The 21,184-nt window shown below is 41.2% G+C and overlaps 1 long non-coding RNA gene across 1 annotated transcript; it reads right to left on the bottom strand.

The window, feature by feature from the left end:
* Positions 1,922 to 20,974, bottom strand: LOC106507234. The gene is made up of 5 exons (XR_002335903.1): positions 19,738 to 20,974; positions 9,412 to 9,600; positions 5,746 to 5,840; positions 4,376 to 4,515; positions 1,922 to 2,847 (listed from the first exon to the last, which is right to left on the bottom strand). It is a non-coding gene; the product is annotated as an uncharacterized LOC106507234 (long non-coding RNA).

The following is a 21,184-nucleotide window of genomic DNA, read 5'->3' as shown; positions in this document are numbered from 1 at the left end:
TTACCAAAGCCTCAGCAAATGACTCTTGAGAATGCTATGGTAATCCTTTCACAATATGTACTCATAGGAAATCATGCTGTATGATTTAAATGTGCACAATGTTCTTCATTAATTACACCTCAAAAAAGCTGGTGAAAATTAAAAATAAGCAAAATAAATAACAACAAAATTTAAAAGAACCAACGGATTAGGGGAATAGTTTAATTAGAAATCACTGCAGTGGTCTCTTGGGCTAGACCATGATGGAAGGTAATATAAGAAAGGGAATGTATATGTAAGTATGACTGAGTCACTTTGCTATACAGCATTGTATACACAACATTGTAAATCGACTATAATTTTTAAAAAAAATTTTTTTTGTCTTTTATCTTTTTAGGGCTGCACCCATGGCATATGGAGGTTTCCAGGCTAGGGGTCTAATCGGAGCTGTTGCTGCCGGCCTACACCAGAGCCACAGCAACGCCAGATCTGAGCCATGTCTGTGACCTACACCACAGTTCACGGCAACACCGGATCCTTAACCCACTGAGCGAGCCCAGGGATCAAACCCGCAACCTCATGATTCCTAGGCATATTCGTTTCCTCTGTGCCACAACAGGAACTCCGTAATTAAAAAAAAAAAAAAAGATTTTTAATGAAAATATCTTTGTCCAACTTTCTTTACTTAGTATGTCAAATATTATGAGATCACTAATACATGAAATCTAATAAAAAATGATACAAAAGAACTTACAAAACAGAAACAGACTTAAAGATTTTGAAATCAGGAGTTCCTGTTGTGGCTCAGGGAAAACGAATCTGACTAGCATCCATGAGGATGCAGGTTTCATCCCTGCCCTTGCTCATAGGGATAAGGATCCGGCGTTGCCTTGAGCTGTGGTATAGGTTGCAGATCCGGCTTGGATCCCACATTACTGTGGCTGTGGCATAGGCCAACTGCTACAGCTCTGATTTGACCCCTAGCCTGGGAACCTCCATGTGCCGTGGGTGCGGCCCTAAAAAGATAAAAATTTAAAAAAAAAAAGATTTTGAAACCAAACTTACAGTTATCAAAGGGGAAATGTGGTGGGGGAGGGATTAATTGGGGGGTTGGGGTCAACATATACACACTACTATATATGGAATAGATAAGTAACAAGGACCTACTGTATAGCACAGGGAAATCTGCTCAATACTGTGTAATAACCTATATGGGAGAAGAATCTGAAAAGGAATGGATATACATACATGTGTATGTGTGTGTGTGTGTGTGTGTGTGTATAATTGATTTACTTTGCTGTATACTTGAAACTAACCCAACTTTGTAAGTCAACTATACGGCAAAAAAAAATTTTAAGTGAAAAAAAATCACTGCAATGATTTGCAATCATGATGCAATCAACAGTAATCCTCTTGACTCTGGAAACTGTCTCAAAGAAAACTATTCAGATAAAGATTGACACAATAATCTGAAAGATAAAATAGCCATCCTAACACCATCCTGGGCCACCATTCTCCACCGGTACCCAGAGCTATAGAACCTGTGGCTACCCGCAAGCACCATCAACAATGGAGCCCCACCCCTGCTCCCCAGGACACTGGAGCCCCAGTTCTACCCACATATGCCCTTCTGTCTCTGCCCCCATGAAGGCAGTCCTACCACATGTCTGCTTCATTCATTTGTTCTAAAATGTATTAAGAGAACACTGACATTAGCATTAGGGGAGCATGGAGTTCCCATCGTGGCTCAGTGGTTAACGAATCTGACTAGGAACCATGAGGTTGAGGGTTCAATTCCTGGCCTCCCTCAGTGGGTTAAGGATCCAGCATTGCAGTGAGCTGCAGCGTAGTTCACAGGCACGGCTCAGATCCCATGTTGCTGTGGCTGTGGCATAGGCCAGCAGCTGTAGCTCCGATTAGACTCCTAGCCTGGGAACCTCCATATGCCACAGGTGAGGCCCTAAAAAAGACAAAAAAAAAAAGCATTAGGGGAGCAAAGGTGAAAAGACATAAGTTGTCCCTTCCCTCAAGGGACTTACTGTCTAAGAGAGCAGCGAGAAAGCAGCAAGATAGTAATTAAATAACTACACAAATGCTAGTATAAAAGTATTGAGGACTATAAACTCAAGGCTGTGAGAGTCTAAGTAAGGACAACTGGGCTAGTCCAAGAGTAGAGGGAAGCATGTAGGGATATTCTTAGCAAGGAAACAATATTTGGCCAATACCATATTCTCCCCTTGCCCACAGGACTCCAGTGGATGCCTGAAACCACAGATAACACCAAACCCATATACACCTTGTTTTTTCCTATGCTTACATCCCACCATAAGGTATAATTCATAAATTAGGCACAGTAAGAGGTTAACAACAATCGCTAATAATAAAGTAAAACAGTTATAACAATATACCCTAATAAAAATTATATGAATGTGGTCTCTTTCAAATTATCTTATTATATAAATTCAACAGCTTCTTCATCTTAACTAAGCACTTACCATGCACTGAATTATAACTTTTGCAGTTTTAGGAGCCACAGAAAAACCAGCACAAATTTCTTTTTTGTTCACAATTTCTCGAGTAAAAGTTTTGTTCTTAGCATAGATCTTAGCAACTGCAGTCTATGATATTTTTCTTTCCATTTTAAGTCAAGAAAATTCACCTTTTCTCTTCTAGGAAGCACTTGAAGGCTTTTCTTTGGCACACCTGAATTGCCAGTATCACTACTCCTGCACTTTGAGACCATTAGGAAGTAAAATGAGGGTGACATGAACACAAGCACTGTGATATCTCAAGGGTCCATCCGACAACAAAGGTGGCTGCTAAGTGATTGACAGGAGGATGCGCTGGATAAAAGGATGATTCACAGCCCTGGAGGGAAGAAGCAGACAGCACGAGACTTCAGCTCACTTCTCAGGAAGGCGCGCCATTTAAATCCTACCAATTGTTTATTTCAGGAGTTTTCCGTTTAATACTTATGGACCACTGTAAACTGTGAATTGTGGGTAACTGGGGAACTTCTGTTTGTGTTGATTATGGTTGCAGTAGAGGGTCCTTTTAGTGGCACTTCTGCCATAAGGGGGCAGTCACCGGGTTTGGTGACATCAGGTCAGGTTCCATATTTTTTTTTTAAGCCACACCCAGGAGTTTCCTTTGCGGCTCAGCGGTTAGCGAACCCGACTAGCATCCATGAGGATGCGGGATTGATCCCTGGCTTCGCTCAGTGGGTTAAAGATCCTGCATTGCTCTGAGCTGTGGTGCAGGTCGAAGACCCTGCTCGATCCCAAGTTGTTGTGGTGTGACCTGGGCCAGCGGTTATAGCTTCGATTGGACCCCTAGCCTGGGAATCTCCATGTGCCATGTGTGTGGCCCTAAAAAGATAAGAAAAAATTTAAAAATTCATATAGACACACCCAAGAGCATATGGAAGTTCTGGGCCAGGGATTGAAACCCAGCCAGTTGCGCGCAACCTATGCCAGCAGCCTCATCGCCAAATCCCTAACCCAGTGTGCTGGCTGGGGATGGAACCAGTGCCTCTGCAACTATCTGGTTGTAGTCAGATTCTTAACATACTGTACCACAGCTGACAATTCATGCTCCACCTTTTTTCAGCTCTAGTTCTCTGAATAAATCACTTTAATTCTTGGTCTCAGTTTGCTCATGTATAAAATGGGGAGAGTAATGAGAATTAAATGACACAATAGTATGCCTACAATAAACATTAGGTGGTATCTTTTTTGATATTATTAATCCTCTCTGCTTTTAAATGGAGTGTGGACAATGAAGAAGGAGAGGAAAAGAGATCTTCATTTAAAGACTGGAACTGCTATATGGCCATTTATATGTGATATATTATTGAACTTTAAGATGCTAGATAGATCATAGGACCCATCACGACATAGAAACAAAGAAAAACTAATAATGCCAAAAAAAATTTTTTTGAGGACGTTGCTCTAGTGGCGCAGCAGATTAAGGCTTTGGCATTGTCACTGCTGTGGTACAAGTTCCAACCCTGGCCCAGGAACTTCTACATGCTGCAGGAGCAGCCAAAATAGACAAATAATAATAATGATGCTATTAGAACTCTCTCTTAGCTATCTTAGTGGAAACTGAACCATTAATTTAACATCATTTCTGTGGGAAAATGCGTTCCCATCCAAACTGAACTAACCAAAAAAATCCTTTTGAATACAAAGCAGTTATAAATTGGTGACTGTCATTTTTTCCACATGGAATTCTGTAAGTAAGACCAGTGATTTACATATGATGAAAAGTAGTTGAAACATGGGGTTATGACTTCTGATGTCTGTTGGCTCTTCTATCTAGAAAAGACCGTAGTGATACCGTGGTCCACTCCCTAACACACCTGGGAAACAGTCCTGGAAATTACATGACTTACCCAGTGATGGATAGATGCACCCAGGGCTAGAGCCTCTTCATCAGTTTCTTCTCCTACATCCCATTAACGTGCTGCCCCTAAACAAGTGGGACATTTTTTCTCCTCCATGCCTTTTATTATGTTCACAGGACCTGTCTATGCTATGAAGAAAGAAAAACAAACATTTTGGAGAGTTTGTGTTGACTCAGCCCTTTTGAATAATCAGGCAATCCAAGCAAGTATCTGGATTGATTTAAAAAAAAAAACTAAAACGAAGTCTGGGATATTAAAATGTCTTAATCCTGTTCAGAATGATTTACAAAGAGATAAGAAAAACTTATGCATAGAAAGAAAAGATTGGAGAAAAGTATATAAAATGTGTGAAAACTGGCTGGTTTCCTATTTTTAATATTGTCTCTCTTTTTTCAAATTTTCTTTGATGGATGCATAAGTGTAACAGAAGGGGGGGGGGACTTCCACAAGGGGCAAAAAAGAAAAAATTCATATAGCAGACCAAAAACATAAAACTTCTCATAGTTGGGAGAAAAAGGTATTCACCTCCCAAAGCTCTTAATAATTCCTCTTTATACTCTGGCACCATAGAAATGCCAGAAGAACTGGGGTAAATATTTTTATTTTTTAATTGTATTGCCTGGAAACAATCCAATTCTCTAAAAATCAATTCCCAGAAAACTATTTCAGTAAATTGCCAAACTGACTTAGGACAAATTGGTTTTCAGGAAAATAAAAGAAAAAGACCTAAAGCTTCATTGCCAAATTGTTTGATGAAACACACCTAATTTATGTTATAAATAGCAGTGCTGGCACTCAGTAGACACAATCTCCACCTCCTTGCTTCTTTTGAATTTAATTGCTTATTATATACCTGAAAAGAGTTCAGTGATTCTTAACACCATTTCTGTTAAGTGTTTAAACTCACAAGGGTCCCAAGGAAGTGGCTCCTTTTCTTATTTTGACACTGAAACAATACAAAGGGTTGGGTTCTCCAATCAGACCCACCAGAATCAGAGATCTTACTCCATAATATGAGGCCTTTATGGAACAGAGAAGGGAGGTCCAGGACCTCTGACACAGCTTCCCAGGCCTTTCTTGCCTCATTTGGCAATATTTAACTTCTACAATACTCTGTTTCACAAAAGAAAGCCATTTCTATCATAAAACATCTCTTTTTCATAGCTCTCAAGTCACAGAACTGTTGGTTCACAATCTGGCCCCCATACACAGGGATGGAAGAGAGAGGCAGATCACTCCAGATTGGCGGCAGATTGAAAAGAAGGGAGCTTCCTTACAACGGTGCTCCTGGGCAACCACGGCACAAGGAGATCTCGCATTCACCCACCAAAATCTTCAAGTTCACATAAAGGTCTTACCTAGGTTCCATCACATATTCAGTCCAGATGGTCTCATGGTCTCAACAGCACCTTACACTCTCAAGGCTGCGTCCTTGAAACAGCTGCAGCTGTGGCTGTGGGCATGGTGGGTAGAATGTATATTTCCAGGATAGCAGAGCAGATGAGGAGCCTATATTTGCCCCATTCCAACTCTCAGGTCAATTGGGAGTTAGGTCCCATCATGTCCTCTCGTTGACCTCCCCCAGCAATAGCTAATGTGACTTCTTCCAGAGAGCCATGCCCTAGAAATCCATAGATTCCTGGTCTGGTTAGCATGATCAGTTCCAGACAGACCAGGTCCATCCTGCTATGCTAAAAACATTCCACGACTGAGGACTCTCCCATCAGTGGATGCCATCAGTGTGTTTGCTAAGAGGTCTGTCATGAATATGCTCCTAAAGAGATTTACCTTTTTTCCCATCAAGCCTCTCAGTAAAAAGGAGAGAATGGATTGCAGGCCTAGTGCTATCTCTTTCCTTCCCAGCCACCAAGAGAGAAATCATTTGCTTTTACTTGCCTCTTTTATTAAAACCTTTTTTTCTCACTTCAAAAAAAAAAAAAAAAAAGGAAGAAGTTGGAGGCATAACATACAAATAAGCAAAATCAAGATATTTAAATCAACAGATTAACATTAATAGATCATTATCTATCTTTTCATCTTTTTAATACATGCATAGTGTTAATGAAACAACTCCAGGCTAATGGCCCTTGAGACACATATAAATTACAAACAATAAAGGGAAATAAATTTTTAGAATGGCAGTATAATTAGCTCCACCAACCTCCTGAGCAAAACAACCCTAACTAGCAAAAATTATTTTTAAAACATTGTTTTAAGTCTCTATAAATTTTCCTGATGGCATACAGCCGTGAGAGAGCCCTTAGAAAAATATTCATTCAAAATAGTCTGCTTGGAGTTCCCATCGTGGCTCATCAGTTAACAAACCCAACTAGCATCCATAAGGATGCAGGTTCAATCCCTGGTCTCACTTAATGGGTTAAGGATCCAGCATTGCCATGAGCTGTGGTGTAGGTTGCAGACACAGCTTGGATCCCTCATTGCTTTGGCCATGGCGTAGGCCGGCGGCTACAGCTCCAATTGGATCCCTAGCCTGGGAACCTCCATATGCTGCAGGTGCGGCCCTAAAATGACACACAAAAAAACCCAAAACGGTCTACTAAATCTCAGTAAGAACAAGAATGGGCATCATTTCCCTCACCCCCGGCTCAGCATGATGCACTAATGCAAGTTGGTATAGCCAAGAGCAAGGGCTCCAACTTCCCCTAGTTCTCAGTCTGGAGCTGCAGTATCTCCCCAGGGGGACCAGGTCTCCAGCATTTCTCTTCCCTTTAGCTTCAGGCCGCAGAAGCTCTATAGCTGTGAGGTTCAGAGCTACCCTCAACTGATCACCACAACTCATCAACTCATCAAGCTCAGCTCATAGAACAGAAGCTCTATCCCAGCCAGGCATGATAGGCTGAGAGTACTGGGGCCAAATCTCCTGTATTCCAATTCACTTGGGAGCAGAGCTTCTTGCCAGGAGGAGCAAGCTGAAAAGATACCCCATCTCCAACCCCAAGTGGCACACTGCTTATCAAGCAAAGATGTCATTCTGAGAGAAGTGGACTGGTGTTGCTGCTCCAAGCTCTGGAGCAGTGGCACAGAAGTTATGCCCAGGGGAACAGACAAGCCATAAGAACAGAAAGCTTTGAATCTCTCAAAAGAATGATTTTATTTGGAAAAGGATGTAGGGAAGTTCAAGCCTAAAGAGCATGGCTGAGAACAGTGAAGCAAAGCAATGAAGAGGAGGCTGGTAGCTTTATAAGAGTGATAAGGTAATTGTAGACCAGTGGAGGCTTAATAGAGAACAGGGGGAAAGACAGATAAGAACAGTCCTCCTGGGGTCAAAACAAATCTCAGAGACTGGACTCAAAGATTTTATTCCTGCAAAAGTGTCCAAATTTAACTAGAACAATTTCTCTTCTGGCATATTGTTAAAAGCAATAGCACAACCACCTAAAAATTAGAAGAGCCTAAAAGCTGGGTGTGATACCACCAGAGGGGAGCAGCCTGATAGAGCAATCAGGGTAAAAGATAATACAAGCAAGTTCTGCTAAACCCACTGTCATCCCAGGGGGACTGTGGGCATGCCCAATGCTGCACTTTTTGAGGTATATGTACCTAAGAGGATTTACCTGAGGCAGCGTGGGTGGTACTTCCAGCCAAGTCACTGAACAAATAAAAAGGAGCTGATACATGAGAGTCATTTGAGTCCACAGTGACCCAAAAAAAGGACCGAAAAAAAGGTTAATAAAGGAGGTCAAAAATCAGCTATAACAGAAGAAAATTAAAATTTTTAAAGTAAGTAAATAAATACAAAATAACCAGGAAAAAAAAACAGATCAATATAAAAAAACACTATGAGTACAGGTGAAGGATTAAAGGCCCTTCTCAATGAAAACTGGCCCTTTGGTTAAATTTTAGCTCTATCTTTTGGAGACCTGATAAAGGTGGTAAGGAGTCTAACTCCATGGGGAACATACAGCCCTGGGAAGCAGGCACCTCATATTTCTCTTAGCTATTACTGCCACTTTTATGAAATAAAGTTTGGATTACTATGCTCATTTGGCTTGCTGTTTGTTTTTTAAAGTATAGTTGATTTACACTGTATTATCAGTTTCTGCTGTACAGTGGCTTGCTCTCTCTTTTTTTTCTCTTTCTCTCTCTTTAGGGCTGCCTCTGGAGCTCATGAAAGTTCCTAGGCTAGAGGTTGAATCAGAGCTGCAACTGCTGGTCTACACCACTGCCACAGCAACACAGGATCCAAGCCACATCTTTGATCTACAGAGCAGCTCACAGCAACACTGGATCCTTAACCCACTAAAAGGGGCAAAGGATCAAACCTGCATCCTCATGGACACTAGTCTGGTTCATTACCATTGAATGAACCAATTACCATTACAATAGGAACTCCTGGCTTGCTGTCTTAAAATGACCACCTAAACACCTGATTGTTCCTCAGATGGAATGTTAACTACAATAGTAAGTGTGTGTCTATTCAAGCTGCTGTAAGAAAGATACCATGGACTGCAGAATTTATAAACCATAGAAACTTATATCTCACAGTCCTGAAGGCTGGAAAGTCTAAGATCCAGGCGCTGGAAGGCTTGGTATTGGGCAAGGATTCAGTCCTAAACTACCATCTTTTTTGTAACCTCATATGAGGGAAGAGGTAGACACTTTCTCAGTCTTCTTTTTATAAGAGCATGAATTCCTTGGGTTTGGAGGCTCTGCTTTCATGACCTAATCACTTTCCAAAGGGTTCATCTCCTAACTCTAATCACCTTGGGGGTTCGGATTTAACATATGGATTAGGGGTAGGGGAAAATAAATATTAAGTCTATAGCACTAAGCAACGTTGCTTAATGATTAAGATAACCCTTGTTTGGTCAACTGCATCTGGATTGGGAGAGACTAGAAATGTGCTCTAAATACCCAATCAGACAGGTAGCTATGGGTCTTCCTGAGTATGGTAACTCTTGGGACTGGATTGCCCTTTGGAGACTGGAATCCTATTGAGTCATTATAAGAAATAATTGGTACAGTAGTAAGGTCTGAGGTTTCTAAGCCATGACAGTTCTTACCCTGTCTGGTGGGTTTCTCATATCCTTGCACCAGAGCTATACAGCTGCAAAAACTCCAGCTGAAGAAGAATGGCTGATGCTTCCTGTAGACAGCTGTAGTTCCTGTGTGACACCCTCCACAGAAGCCTGGGCCAAATATATCTTCTGACAGTCTTCAGATTTAATATCCAGTTGACTCTAACAAGACACCTGAGTGGACAGTGCCAATACACAAACACAGGTTTTTCTATTAGGTTACGAAAAGCAAATCATACCATAAAAACTGCACTAAGGAGTTCCTGTCATGGCGTAGCAGAAATGAATCCGACTAGGAACCATGAGGTTGTAGGTTCAATCCCTGGCCTTGCTCAGTGGGTTAAGGATCCAGCGTTGCCATGAGCTGTGGTGTAGGTCACAGACATGGCTCGGGTGTGGTGTTGCTGTGGCTGTGGCGTAGGCTGGTAGTTGTAGTTCGGATTCGACCCATAGCCTGGGAACCTCCATATGCCTCGGGTGTGGCCCTAAAAAGTCAAAAAAAAAAAAAAAAAAAAAACCCTGCATTGAAACCCATTTTTACTCACTTAAAATATGATAGCCATCTTTCTGATATTAATCATTCTCTATTATCTGCAATAACTGAATAACATCCATGGAATGAATATACCATAACAGCCTGGTGTTGGACATAAATTTTTTTTCCCAACTGATTGCCACTTTAAACCTCACTTTAAAAAAAATATGTGTGATATGAAATAATTTAATATATCCATGATTATTGCAAAAATATATTCTTAAAAATGAGAAAGTCTATTTATTTTGCCTGGATTCAGGCTAGTTTTGCAATTTCTGTAAAACCTCTCTATGACTGGAGTTCCCCTTTTGGCTCAGCCGGTTAAAGACCCAATATCGTCTTTGTGAAGATGTGGGTTTGAGCCCTGGCCTGGGTCAGTGGGTGAAGGATCCATTGTTGCTGCAAGCTGAGGCATAGGTTGCAGCTTGGGCTCAGATCCAGTGCTGCTGAGAGCTGTGGTGTAGGACTGCAGCTGCAACTCTGATTTGATCCCCTAGCTGGGGAACTTCCATATGCTGCAGGTATGGGCATAAAAAGAAGTAAAAGCCTTCTGTGACTATTTCATTAAATGTAGTACTTTCTTGGCACCTCAATTCATTAGGTAAATATCTTATCCGTACCCATTTTTCTATTATCTAGTATTATATTTGTAATATTAACTAAGTAAATATTATTTTCCAGAAATATCCCACAGAATTAATCCACTTGATCAGGGAAATATACCGCCTAATAGCTTTATAAATCTAACAGTCATGGCTTTTTGGTCAGAGTTAAGGAATAAAATTAGTTTAGAGCCTATACATGTTTTTTCTTGCCAGTGAAATTGGAACAAGGAGGGGTTTCTTTGGTTCCTGGAGCATGTTTATAAACCTCTTCTAAAATTGAAAGCAATTTATGCTTTAACGTTCTGTACAATACAGCTGTGTATCCATCTGGCCCTGGTGCTTTATTACCTGATATGTCTTATAGGGCACTTTTTAAAAATTTCTTTTCATCCACAGAGCTTATTTAATTTCCCTTTGCGTCTGGCCTCAGTAATTCCAAAACTCTATTTCATCCTCACGGCAAACACACAAAATAAATCCCATAATCCTACATGCCATCTTCCAGGGGTCATATTTATAAGGTCCATAAATCAAGAAGAAGTTTTGAAAAGGATTTTTCTTAAATTCTACTGAGAATTTGTTCATCCTGTGCATGAGCTAAGCTTTAAATGATATTGAACTTGGCTTTTGTCCCAAATGGGATTATGCCTTTTTTAGAATCACAGATCTACCTCGAAGGAAGTTGCTGACATCCCACAAAAAGGTCTCCTCAAAGAAGAGACAATTTCTCAGGAGTTATTCACAATATTTCAAGGGGCAACACATATAGGTCAATTCATTAAGCACTTACCAGACTTTCTCTGACTTTAGTCCTAATAGTAGTAAGGAAATAATGATCACACATTCAAAAAAGAACCTTGACCATAAGATTGGAAGCCACCTCGTTGAGGTTCATTCTTAGTACTTAAGCCACAGGAAAAGATGTTTGAAGGGTCTAAAGTATCTATAATGTTCTCTCCAACTCAAAGTGCTTGACCAAGTAGCTAATCATGCCTGCCATTATTTACCTAAGGTTTACCCTATCCTAGGCACAGAGGTAAGCATATCAAAAGTAACATTCCATTTATTAAAAATCAGAACGACAGAGGAGAAGTGTTAAGAGGTATAATACTATAAGATTTGCCTTCAGGAGTGGTGGCCTAGCGGCTGGGAAGCCAATATTGTCACCTCTGTGTCTCGGTGTCTCGGGTTTGATCCCAGGCCTGGGAACTTTCACATGCCATGGGAATAGCCAAAAAAAAAAAAAAGATTTTTCCATCACATTTCCTCTAGACAGTACTGGGCATATAGTAAATGCTCAAAAAATATTAACTATATAGCCTAAAGCTATAACTAATTCTGGCATGAAATGCCTCCAAAGAGAAAAAAGTCTTGAAATTATATCAGTAATTCAGTATTTTTTTAGTAATCTAAATGACATCATGGAAAAGTGATATCCCCTATATACTTACTATCCTACTTGCTTTAAATAAAACATCTCAGAAGACAAAAATCTAAGCTTGAGCTTATTTTAGAAGAGGGATTCAATTTTACTTCATTGCAAAGACTGGATTTATAAAATTTTCCTGCAGTGGAAATAGTCTCCAAAGTGTATTCCATCTATTTCATGAAATACCACTTCTACAGGTTACTAGTTGGTGGTGTGAACCATCAGCAATGACAGAGAATGGGTTCTGTGGTCCAGTTAGAGTAGGTAATGCTGGGCTGAGAAAATTAAACTGGTTTCTCTGCTGGAATACATATTGGAAAGTTGACTGCGCCATATACATTGTAAACCTCACAAGAGAGAATAATAACTATAGTATTTCTCAACTTCAATGTGCATGGAACTGCTTCTTCATGATTCATCTTTTAATTGAAGTATATTAGATTTACAATGTTGTGTTAATTTCAGTGTATAGCAAAGTGATTCAGTTATGTATGTGTGTGTATCCTTTTTCAGATTCCTTTCTTTCTTTCTTTTTCTTTTTTTTTTTTTCTTTCTTTTTTTTTTTTTGGCTTTTTTAAGGGCCACATTTGCAGCACATGGAGTTTCCCAGGTTAGGGGTCCAATCGGAGCTACAGCTGCCAGCCTACACCACAGCCACAGCAATGTCAGATCTTAGCTGTGTCTGCGACCTACACCGCAGCTCACCATAATGCCAGATCCTTAACCCAGTGAGCGAGGCCAGGGATCGAACCCCAACCTCATGGTTCCTAGTCAGATTCGTTTCCACTGTGCCACAACAGGAACTCCTTTTTTGTATCATAGGTTGTTACAGAGTATTAAGTAGAATTCCCTGTGCTGTACGGTAGGTCCTTATTGGTTATCTATTATATATATAGTAGTGTGCATTCCTGAGGAGTGATGTTTTACTCAACCCACTTTGGGAAGCACTGGCCTCAGTCGGCCATGCCTCTCCACCCAGGTCTCCAATAGTATTCTTTAGGTTTCACTCTCCTAATGGATTATCCATTTTTAGTAGCTGGAAATCTTTTATTTGTGGTTGAAAGTATTAGGAGAAGAGGACAAGGGACAAGAAACCAGGTTCCAAAATCATACATTCTTGAGCATCCATTGCTACTAGGAAATGCCTTGGAGCCACTGGGAACTAAGGGCAAAGGTAAAAGGATAATCAGGGCAAAAGAAGTTGAGGAGAGGACAGGAGAAGAAGAAGGAAAGAGAAAAATGACAAGACAATATGAGAAGGACTGTCTTTACACAATTAAAACTTCCCCCTTCAATATCCCACAATAATCTCAGAGTTGAGTTAAATTTAAGCCAGCAGAGAGCAGCTGACCAATGGCCTGAAGATTGCCCTTTCTCTGAAGCACTCAGCCTCTGAGCCTTGGCCTCCTAAGCCAAGGGAAGTCACCTAAATACAAAGCAAACTTTTGCCATCACTGTAATATTTTCTTTTTAGGGCCATATACATGGCATATGAAAGTTCCCAGCCTAGGGGATGAATGGGAGCTAAGCTGCCAGCCTACACCACAGCCACAGCAATGCAGGATCCAAACTGCATCCACAACCTACACCACAGCTCAGGGCAACATCAGATGTTTAACCCACTGAGTGAGGCCAGAGGTCAAACCTGCATCCTCAGAAATACTACTAGTAGGGTTTGTTACCACTGAGCCACAATGGAATTCCTTGTAATATTTTCTTAATGTTTCTCACTATTATGGATTCTGCTATGTTGAATATACAATATGCCATTTACCAAAATGATTTGATCCTGACAAAAACAAAGGCACACAAAGGTTAGAAAACCAGAAGAGATCATGCCTTTAGACTCTCAGGCTTAAAGGTCTTCAGACTGTAAGGACCTTGGAGGCCAGCTTGCTTTGGTATCTGTCCTGCCAGTGGCCAGCAGAGATGGGTGCTCTTTTAAACATTGCTCTTTACTTGAGGTTCATTAAAGGTAAACCACCACCATTCACTGTGATTGCCCGTCAGGAAGGATAGTCTGGATGATTTCTGTCAACTATTACTGAAATATTTGCATTCAACAATAGCAGACTCAAGTTGGAGGATTTGAAATGCTACCTGCAACAGCGACATCTAGTGGCTTCTCAGTCCTACTGCACCTCCTTATGGCAGGAAATAAAACCTGAATGTTAAGAAACAAGTATTTGGTGACAATGTAAAAGTATGACATGAGTTTGGAAGAGGACTCCAGAAATGTGAAGATTTAACAACCTCTGTGTGAATCTTACATTGCTCACCATGTTAATAATTATGACAAAAGAATCTTTGTGATAAAAGTCCTTGTTTCTACAGGGGAAGTAGACAGGGAAATAACCAGTTCTTTTCACTGCAAGAAGCGCAGCATGTCTTTCAGTGATGTTTTCATGAAGTTTTTTCCCCCCCAGGGTTCATTCTATAGTACCCCCTCACTCACATACCTGATTAATGCATGACTGCCAGGTAACCCTGCCAGTACTCCTTGCATCAGTGCTTTAAAAATGAAGTGGACAGGAGTTCCCCTTGTGGCTCAGTGGGTTAAGAACCCAACATAGTGTCTATGAGGATGCACGTTCAATCCCTGGTCTTGCTCAGTGGGCTAAGGATCCAGTGTTGCTACAAGGTGCATCGTAGGTCATAGATGCGGCTCAGATCCATCTCCAATCCGGCGTTGCTGTGGCTGTGACTTAGGCAAGCAGCTGCAGCTCTGATTCCACCCCTATCCCGGGAACTTCCGTATGCCTTCCATTCTCTCCTGAGAATGCTGGAATCTGGGAGAATAAAAAAATAACATCATTTATCTGGAGAGTTGAAGGTAGGTGTATCCCATAAGGTCGAGGACCAGACAAAATGGGCTCAGGACATAATAACATTTCGAGGAATCAGGGTCAGGAGAGAGAAGAATGAATCCAATGTCTGAAAGGCCAAGAAGTACTGGAAAAAAAAGACAGGGAGATCCATGGAGAAGGAAGCAGACAGAGGTGATTACCCTTGGTTTCTGCCCTCCTGTGGAACTATTCTTTACTTAAAAAACAAACAAACAAACAAACAAAAAAAACCTGTCAGAGGTAACTTGAGTGATTTCCTCAGCACAAAAAGAATCTTGAGGCGTTTGTTCCCTGGTGGGCTATCAGGTAAAGACCTGGTATTGTCACTGCTACGGTGCAAGTTCAATCCCTGGCCCAGGGACTTCAGCACGCTGTGGGTGCAGCAGGAAACAAGAAAAAGAATCTTGATATGAAATCTTGTTCACAAATCTGAATTGCTCTTCATGAATTCCTAGGACGCTTGTTGCCTATTTTCCTTATTTCTGTCCAGTACCCAACAGCCCTGAGATTCTTGCTTAGAACAACATGATATTGGACACTTAGCTTCCAGATAGTTGCATTAAAGACTCAGCCACAGAGACAAAACATAACCTAAGGATTTCTCTGTATTTTACTCAGAAAGGACCTATTCATTCTGTACTTGTGCTTGAAAGTTTAGAGGCAATCTGAACATGTCAAGGCTGCTCACGCATCTTCCCTATTCCAACCTGTCTAACTAGCTCTCCCCTGGGGTGTCAGCCTCCCCCCAGGAACCTAAACCAGAGGGCTAGGAGTCATTCTAGGTCCTTTCCCATGCCCCCTATCCACTCTGGTGTCTCCAAATCTAAAATTAGTATTGCAGAAGCATAAATCTTAGCCACTACTATAGATGGAAAGATTGTATCTACCCTCCCCAAATTCACTGCTGAAACCTAACCCCCAAGAGGATAGAATTTGGTGGAGGACCATTGGGAGGTCCTTAGGTCATGAGGATGGAGCCCTCATGACTGGGATTAGTGTCCTTATAAAAGAAACCCCAAGAGAGTTCCCTTGCCTCTTCAGCCAAGTGAGGACACAGCAGAAGGACACCATCTATTAAATAGGAAGCAGGCCCTCATCATACAGTGAATCCACCAGCACCTTAATCTTTGTCTTCCCAGCCTCCAGAACTATGAGAAATGAATTTCTGTTGTTCATAAGCCACCCAGTGATATACTGTGTTTACTGTATATGATGTATTGTAATAGCAACCCAAATGGTTTAAGACAGCCACCAACTGCCTTTGTGCAGTTTTCTTACACATTGCTTCATTCCTTGGGCCTAAAATAGAAATGCTTCTTAGAGAGGTAGCACATGAAATCTGGTCAGTTCTACCACTGTTGTTGGCAATCAAGAGCAATGGACATTTTTTACCTATTGTAAATTGATGTAGCTATAAATCAATATTGTTTTAATCTTAAGTCAACATTAGTTTATCCTACAGTTAATCTGACTAAATAATATTTGCCAAACACTCTGGTGGGCATAAAGATAAGAAAGGCAATTCAAATGGCTCATGTTTTTAAGGGACACCATTTATATAAGTATTCTTTAATATATTAAATTCACAAGGATTGTATTTGACCATCATTTTAAAAGCCAGGTATTTTAGAAAAAACTAAACAAAACAGTAAAGAAAAATAAAATGTTATTCAAAATAATCCCCATGCCATTTCAAAATGTTTTAAAGTAATTGAATGATCATCCACCGTATATTGTAATTTCATTAAAGCACTGATCAAATCTCTAATTACTACAAAAAGACCTTGTGTGTAATTGAAACACAATTCATATTCAATATTTCATTCACTCAGTGTTTATTGAGCATCTCCTGTGTACTGGGTACTGAAATGTTTAATGTATGTTGCACGATACCACAAAAATTTCATGTATAATATTTAAAAACCTCATTTATCCAATAAAAGCCTTATTGTTCAATCCTAATTATTCAATGGTGAGTATAAAACATATAAAGTGACACACTTTTAAATTAACTATTTAACAGTGTGCATGCTGTAATAAATGTCTGGATCAGGAAACAGAGGAAGAAACAATGAATTCTGCCTAATGAGTAGAGATGAGAAAAGGATATAAACCTTTGGCATCAAACAGATATCACAAAAAGTATTAGGAATATCATTTGTGTCTGCTGTTATAAGAAAAAAAAATGTGACTTATGTATAAATGATGTTACTGCATGTAAAATATAAATTAACATTACTTCCCAGATTTTTATCACCGCCTCATAAAAGCACTAGCAAAATAATAAAAAGATATGATTTGGCTTTTCCAAGAGGAAAATGGTGAGGCAAAAATTCTCAAAATTCTTCTGTTGAGAGGCATAGGAAGCAGAGTGGATGGACCAGGTGTTAAATTATCCTCAAGTGCTGTACCCCACTGACCTGTGCCCCATTTACGGCCAAAATGTCTTTGATGCTTACATACCTATTATCTGAATGGGCACAGAATCTGGAAATCTTGTGAGAAGACAGAGCTGTGCAGGGAAAATCTTGCCCACTGACCAAGGTAAAACAGAACAGAACAATCACTTGAGAATCTTTCTACCCATCAGAGCTGCAGGGGGGCAAAAAGCCACTGCCACACTGTATTTTGGGCCAGATTTGTGTCAATATGGACATCACGGCAAAAGGACACAAATGATACAGCATTTTGCACCAAGAGCATTATCTGAGCAGAAGAGACAATAGGCAGGGCTCCACATTCTCTCACCAGGTTCAAGGCCATCTCAATAGAAGTCAGGCCACACTGTTACCGAAATCATCCATCCTCTTCGCTAGCCCAACAGTACAGGTTCTTTATGCTTTCAAAGATCACCGTACCCAGAATAACATCAAAAACATGATCTAGAATCCTAAAAAAACCCAGGAGATGAGAAGGAAAGAGTTATTTGGGAAGCTGAATTGCACCTGAGGTATATATTAAATTAAGTGACTTGCAGCCTCACCTTTGGGAGGAATTATATCCCCCACATAGGGGAGCCATCTTCCTCCTTGGGGTGGGAACATGACAATTAACATAGTGATATGGAATTTGAAAAGAAAATAAATCGTGCTGAATCTCACATATGGTGTCCTAAAAATGTCCAAAATGATGTCATCCAAAGAGGGGGCTGGGGAGGGAGATGGCAATTAGATGGATGAGGAAGAGGCAGTTGAGAAAACAGATTAATGATGCCTTTGACACAATCAGCCTGAGAGGAATACTGGTTTCCATGACAACCAAACCACTTAACCTAAATTAACAAAGCTGTTAAAAAAGAAAAACTAAAAGATGGGGAGGGGAAAACCCAGTGAATCCTCTTTGGGGAAATTAAGTAGCCCGTCCCATCAGCGCCTGGGAGAGGTGTGTGTGTTAACTACATATCCACAGGGTATGTATTCTCTTACACTCTCTGATTCCCATTAATTAGTTTTCAGAAGCAGTCTAAGGACGTTTTGAGAAACTGCAACTAATTAGTGCAGTTTTCTGATAGAACTGCCTTATTGTCCTGATGCAGCCTTAGCTAGACAGCAAGGACAAGGAATAGACAAAAGGCTGCCTCCTGCTTTTCCCAAACTTTGTGACGATATCCGTACCTGCCATGTTCACAGCATCTTCCCAGAACCACTTTCTCAGAGGTAGGCGGGTCGAGCTGAAATCTGGAATTTTGTCTGTAGCAGAGAATAGCTGCTTTTACATTCACGATGAGACAACATTCAAACCAAACAATCAAATGTTTATAAAATAAGAAATAATAATAATAAAAGGAGTTCCCATCGTGGCACAGTGGAAACGAATCCAACTAGAAACCATGAGTTTGTGGGTTCAATCCCTGGCCTTGCTCAGTGGGTTAAGGATCTGGCATTGCCGTGAGCTGTAGTGTAGGTCACAGACGTGGATCGGATCTGGCGTTGCTGTGGCTCTGGTATAGGCCGGTGGCTACAGATCTGATTGGACCCCTAGCCTGGGAACTTCCATATGCCACGGGTGCAGCCCTAAAAAGACAAAAAAAAATTTTTAAATAAAAAAATATATTTATACATAATGTAACATCCCCTATGTGATAAAAGTCATTGGAAAAGAAAAAGGATTGTGTATTTGTGAGTCATATTTAATACAGCGTGGAACTAGCTCCCAATTTTTCTGGGTCTCGGGTGAGCTTGTCTGGGTTACAATAGACATAACTGAAGGTGAGTCTGACAGAGACAGGAGTGTGGGGTGGGAACAGTGCATTTCATCTTCATAAGCTTGTAAGTCTACAATACTAATTCCAATATTATTCTCCCACTTCTACTGAGCCTGAAGATGGCTGTGGAAAGGGGACTTTCACTGGCTGCCTCTTTGTTGTCTCCTTTTAAAATATGTCAGGGTGGATAGCCTACTGCTAACATAAGTAGGAAAGAGAAGAAATAGGAACTCTAATAATACTGAGAACACTGTCAAGTTTTACCATTTCTTATAGGTGATATTTTTAGGTTTTATGAGAAAAAAATAAGTACTATAATCAACTAAATCTAATGCCCTCTAATCCCCACGAACCACCCATGTGACCCACCACCATCATACACTTACTGTGCTGGAGGCTGTTCCTGACACCACCAGAACCCCCAGAAGAAACTGCAGGTCCCACAGGTACCCATTTCCCACTCCCCATCTGCCCTCTCGAACACCTACAAAAAAGTCCACAGGATGATTGCAGCCACCAATACTCCTGGAGAGAAGCCAGCCAGGAGGCACCCTCCTCCCCACTGTATGCCCACGCTTCTCTCTCAAAGCTGCTGCCAGAAGGAAGATGGGGACTTCAATACCAAGAAAGGATCCAGAAGTCGAGGAAACGACCCACATTCCTTAAAGGCTTTGTCATGGCTTCTTACTCACCCTACTGGAAGCTGCTATCTTTGTGGCTGCTGTTGCCTCTACCGTCATCCTCACTGTTGTCCCAGCCATTCAGGTTACCTGAAGGAACGTGCCCTGGAAATATCCAGTGAGCTCACATCCTCACCCTGCCAGGGAAGCTGAAGCTGCTGGCAGGCTGAAGGGATCAGCCCTCTCTGGATATGGGTTGAATTCTCGACAATAATTACCCCATAGATGTTCCAACCTCCTTCCAGTAGGCCTTCCTGAAGAAGCTTGAAAGATAAAAACTACATTTCCCAGATACCCTTGCTGCTATAGATCTGGGCATGAATTCAGCTAGATGCCCTAACAGGAGATCTGAAGGCATGAGGGAGGCCCATCTTCCTGCGACTTTGGGCTGTTCCTATTGGCAAGCAAGGTTGTGGGAGACGTGGGATTTTTCCACAGCAGAGTCTGTGTACCACACCTAGAAAGCAGGTGATTTCCTGATACCAAGATTATAGCCACTCAGCAGGTTTTCTAACTCAAGGTTAAATGTGGCAGCTTTGTAATTCTCCACCTCCCCCCTCTTCCCCCAGTGGGTCACTTTTTCCATGTTCTGGAGTCATTGCTAGAGGCCCAGTCTAGAACCTACTTGTCCAGTCATCTGATGATTTTGTACATGCCTAGTCTCCTGTATTAAATCCTTTTCTTCTTAAAGTACTCAGAATTTCTGCTGAATCTCAGCTAACATTCAATTAATAACAACAAAAATGATCTACCATGAAAGACCCAATGTAGGTCTATCACCTCAGCAATCTCCATACAGCCTATTCACCTCACCTAGTAAAACCATTTTGCCTGTCCGCAGTCCTAAAGAGGAAACTGCCCTCACTTGCCACTTCCCTCTCTACAAGTTTTAGTTGTCTGTCAAGCCTGAAGGAACCTTCGAAGCTTCTCTTTTCCAGCTATTCTATGGTCGTCCTCCCAGAAGGCAACTCAACCTGGGGTCCACCAAGAGGAGGCAAGTCCCGAAAAAGGGTTCCTGACATCAGTAATCTTTCAACACACATTGCCAGGGCTGCTTGCAAGGGACTGCTCAGAGTCCCCACACCAGCAAATGGTATTTGGTATTAAGATAATCATGCAGAGACCAAGAGGTAGCCATTCAATTGTTCCGGGACATCGTTCTCTGTTGACATTGAAAGAGGAGAAAAAGCCCTGCAGCGTTTTTCTCCAGTAGAGTACAGCCAAAGGCTTGACAATGTGGATTTAGGTGCCTGCCTGATCCTGCCACCCCTGAAGCTCCAAAACCAACGGGAGACTTTCCATAGAACAGCCTCCTCCTGGTGATGAACTTCATGTAGGCTTAAGGCAGGTGGGAAAGGGGGAAAGCTGTAGGGCAGCCCATTCATCCTTGGAATAATCAGAATGTTTCTGCACAAGGCAGAGACTCTCCACACGTGTGTGTGTGTGTATGTGTGTGTGT

This window comes from Sus scrofa, chromosome 1 (assembly GCF_000003025.6).
Source record: "Sus scrofa isolate TJ Tabasco breed Duroc chromosome 1, Sscrofa11.1, whole genome shotgun sequence".
Classification (NCBI taxonomy): Eukaryota; Metazoa; Chordata; class Mammalia; order Artiodactyla; family Suidae; genus Sus; species Sus scrofa.
This window is presented reverse-complemented; position numbering and strand designations above follow the sequence as displayed.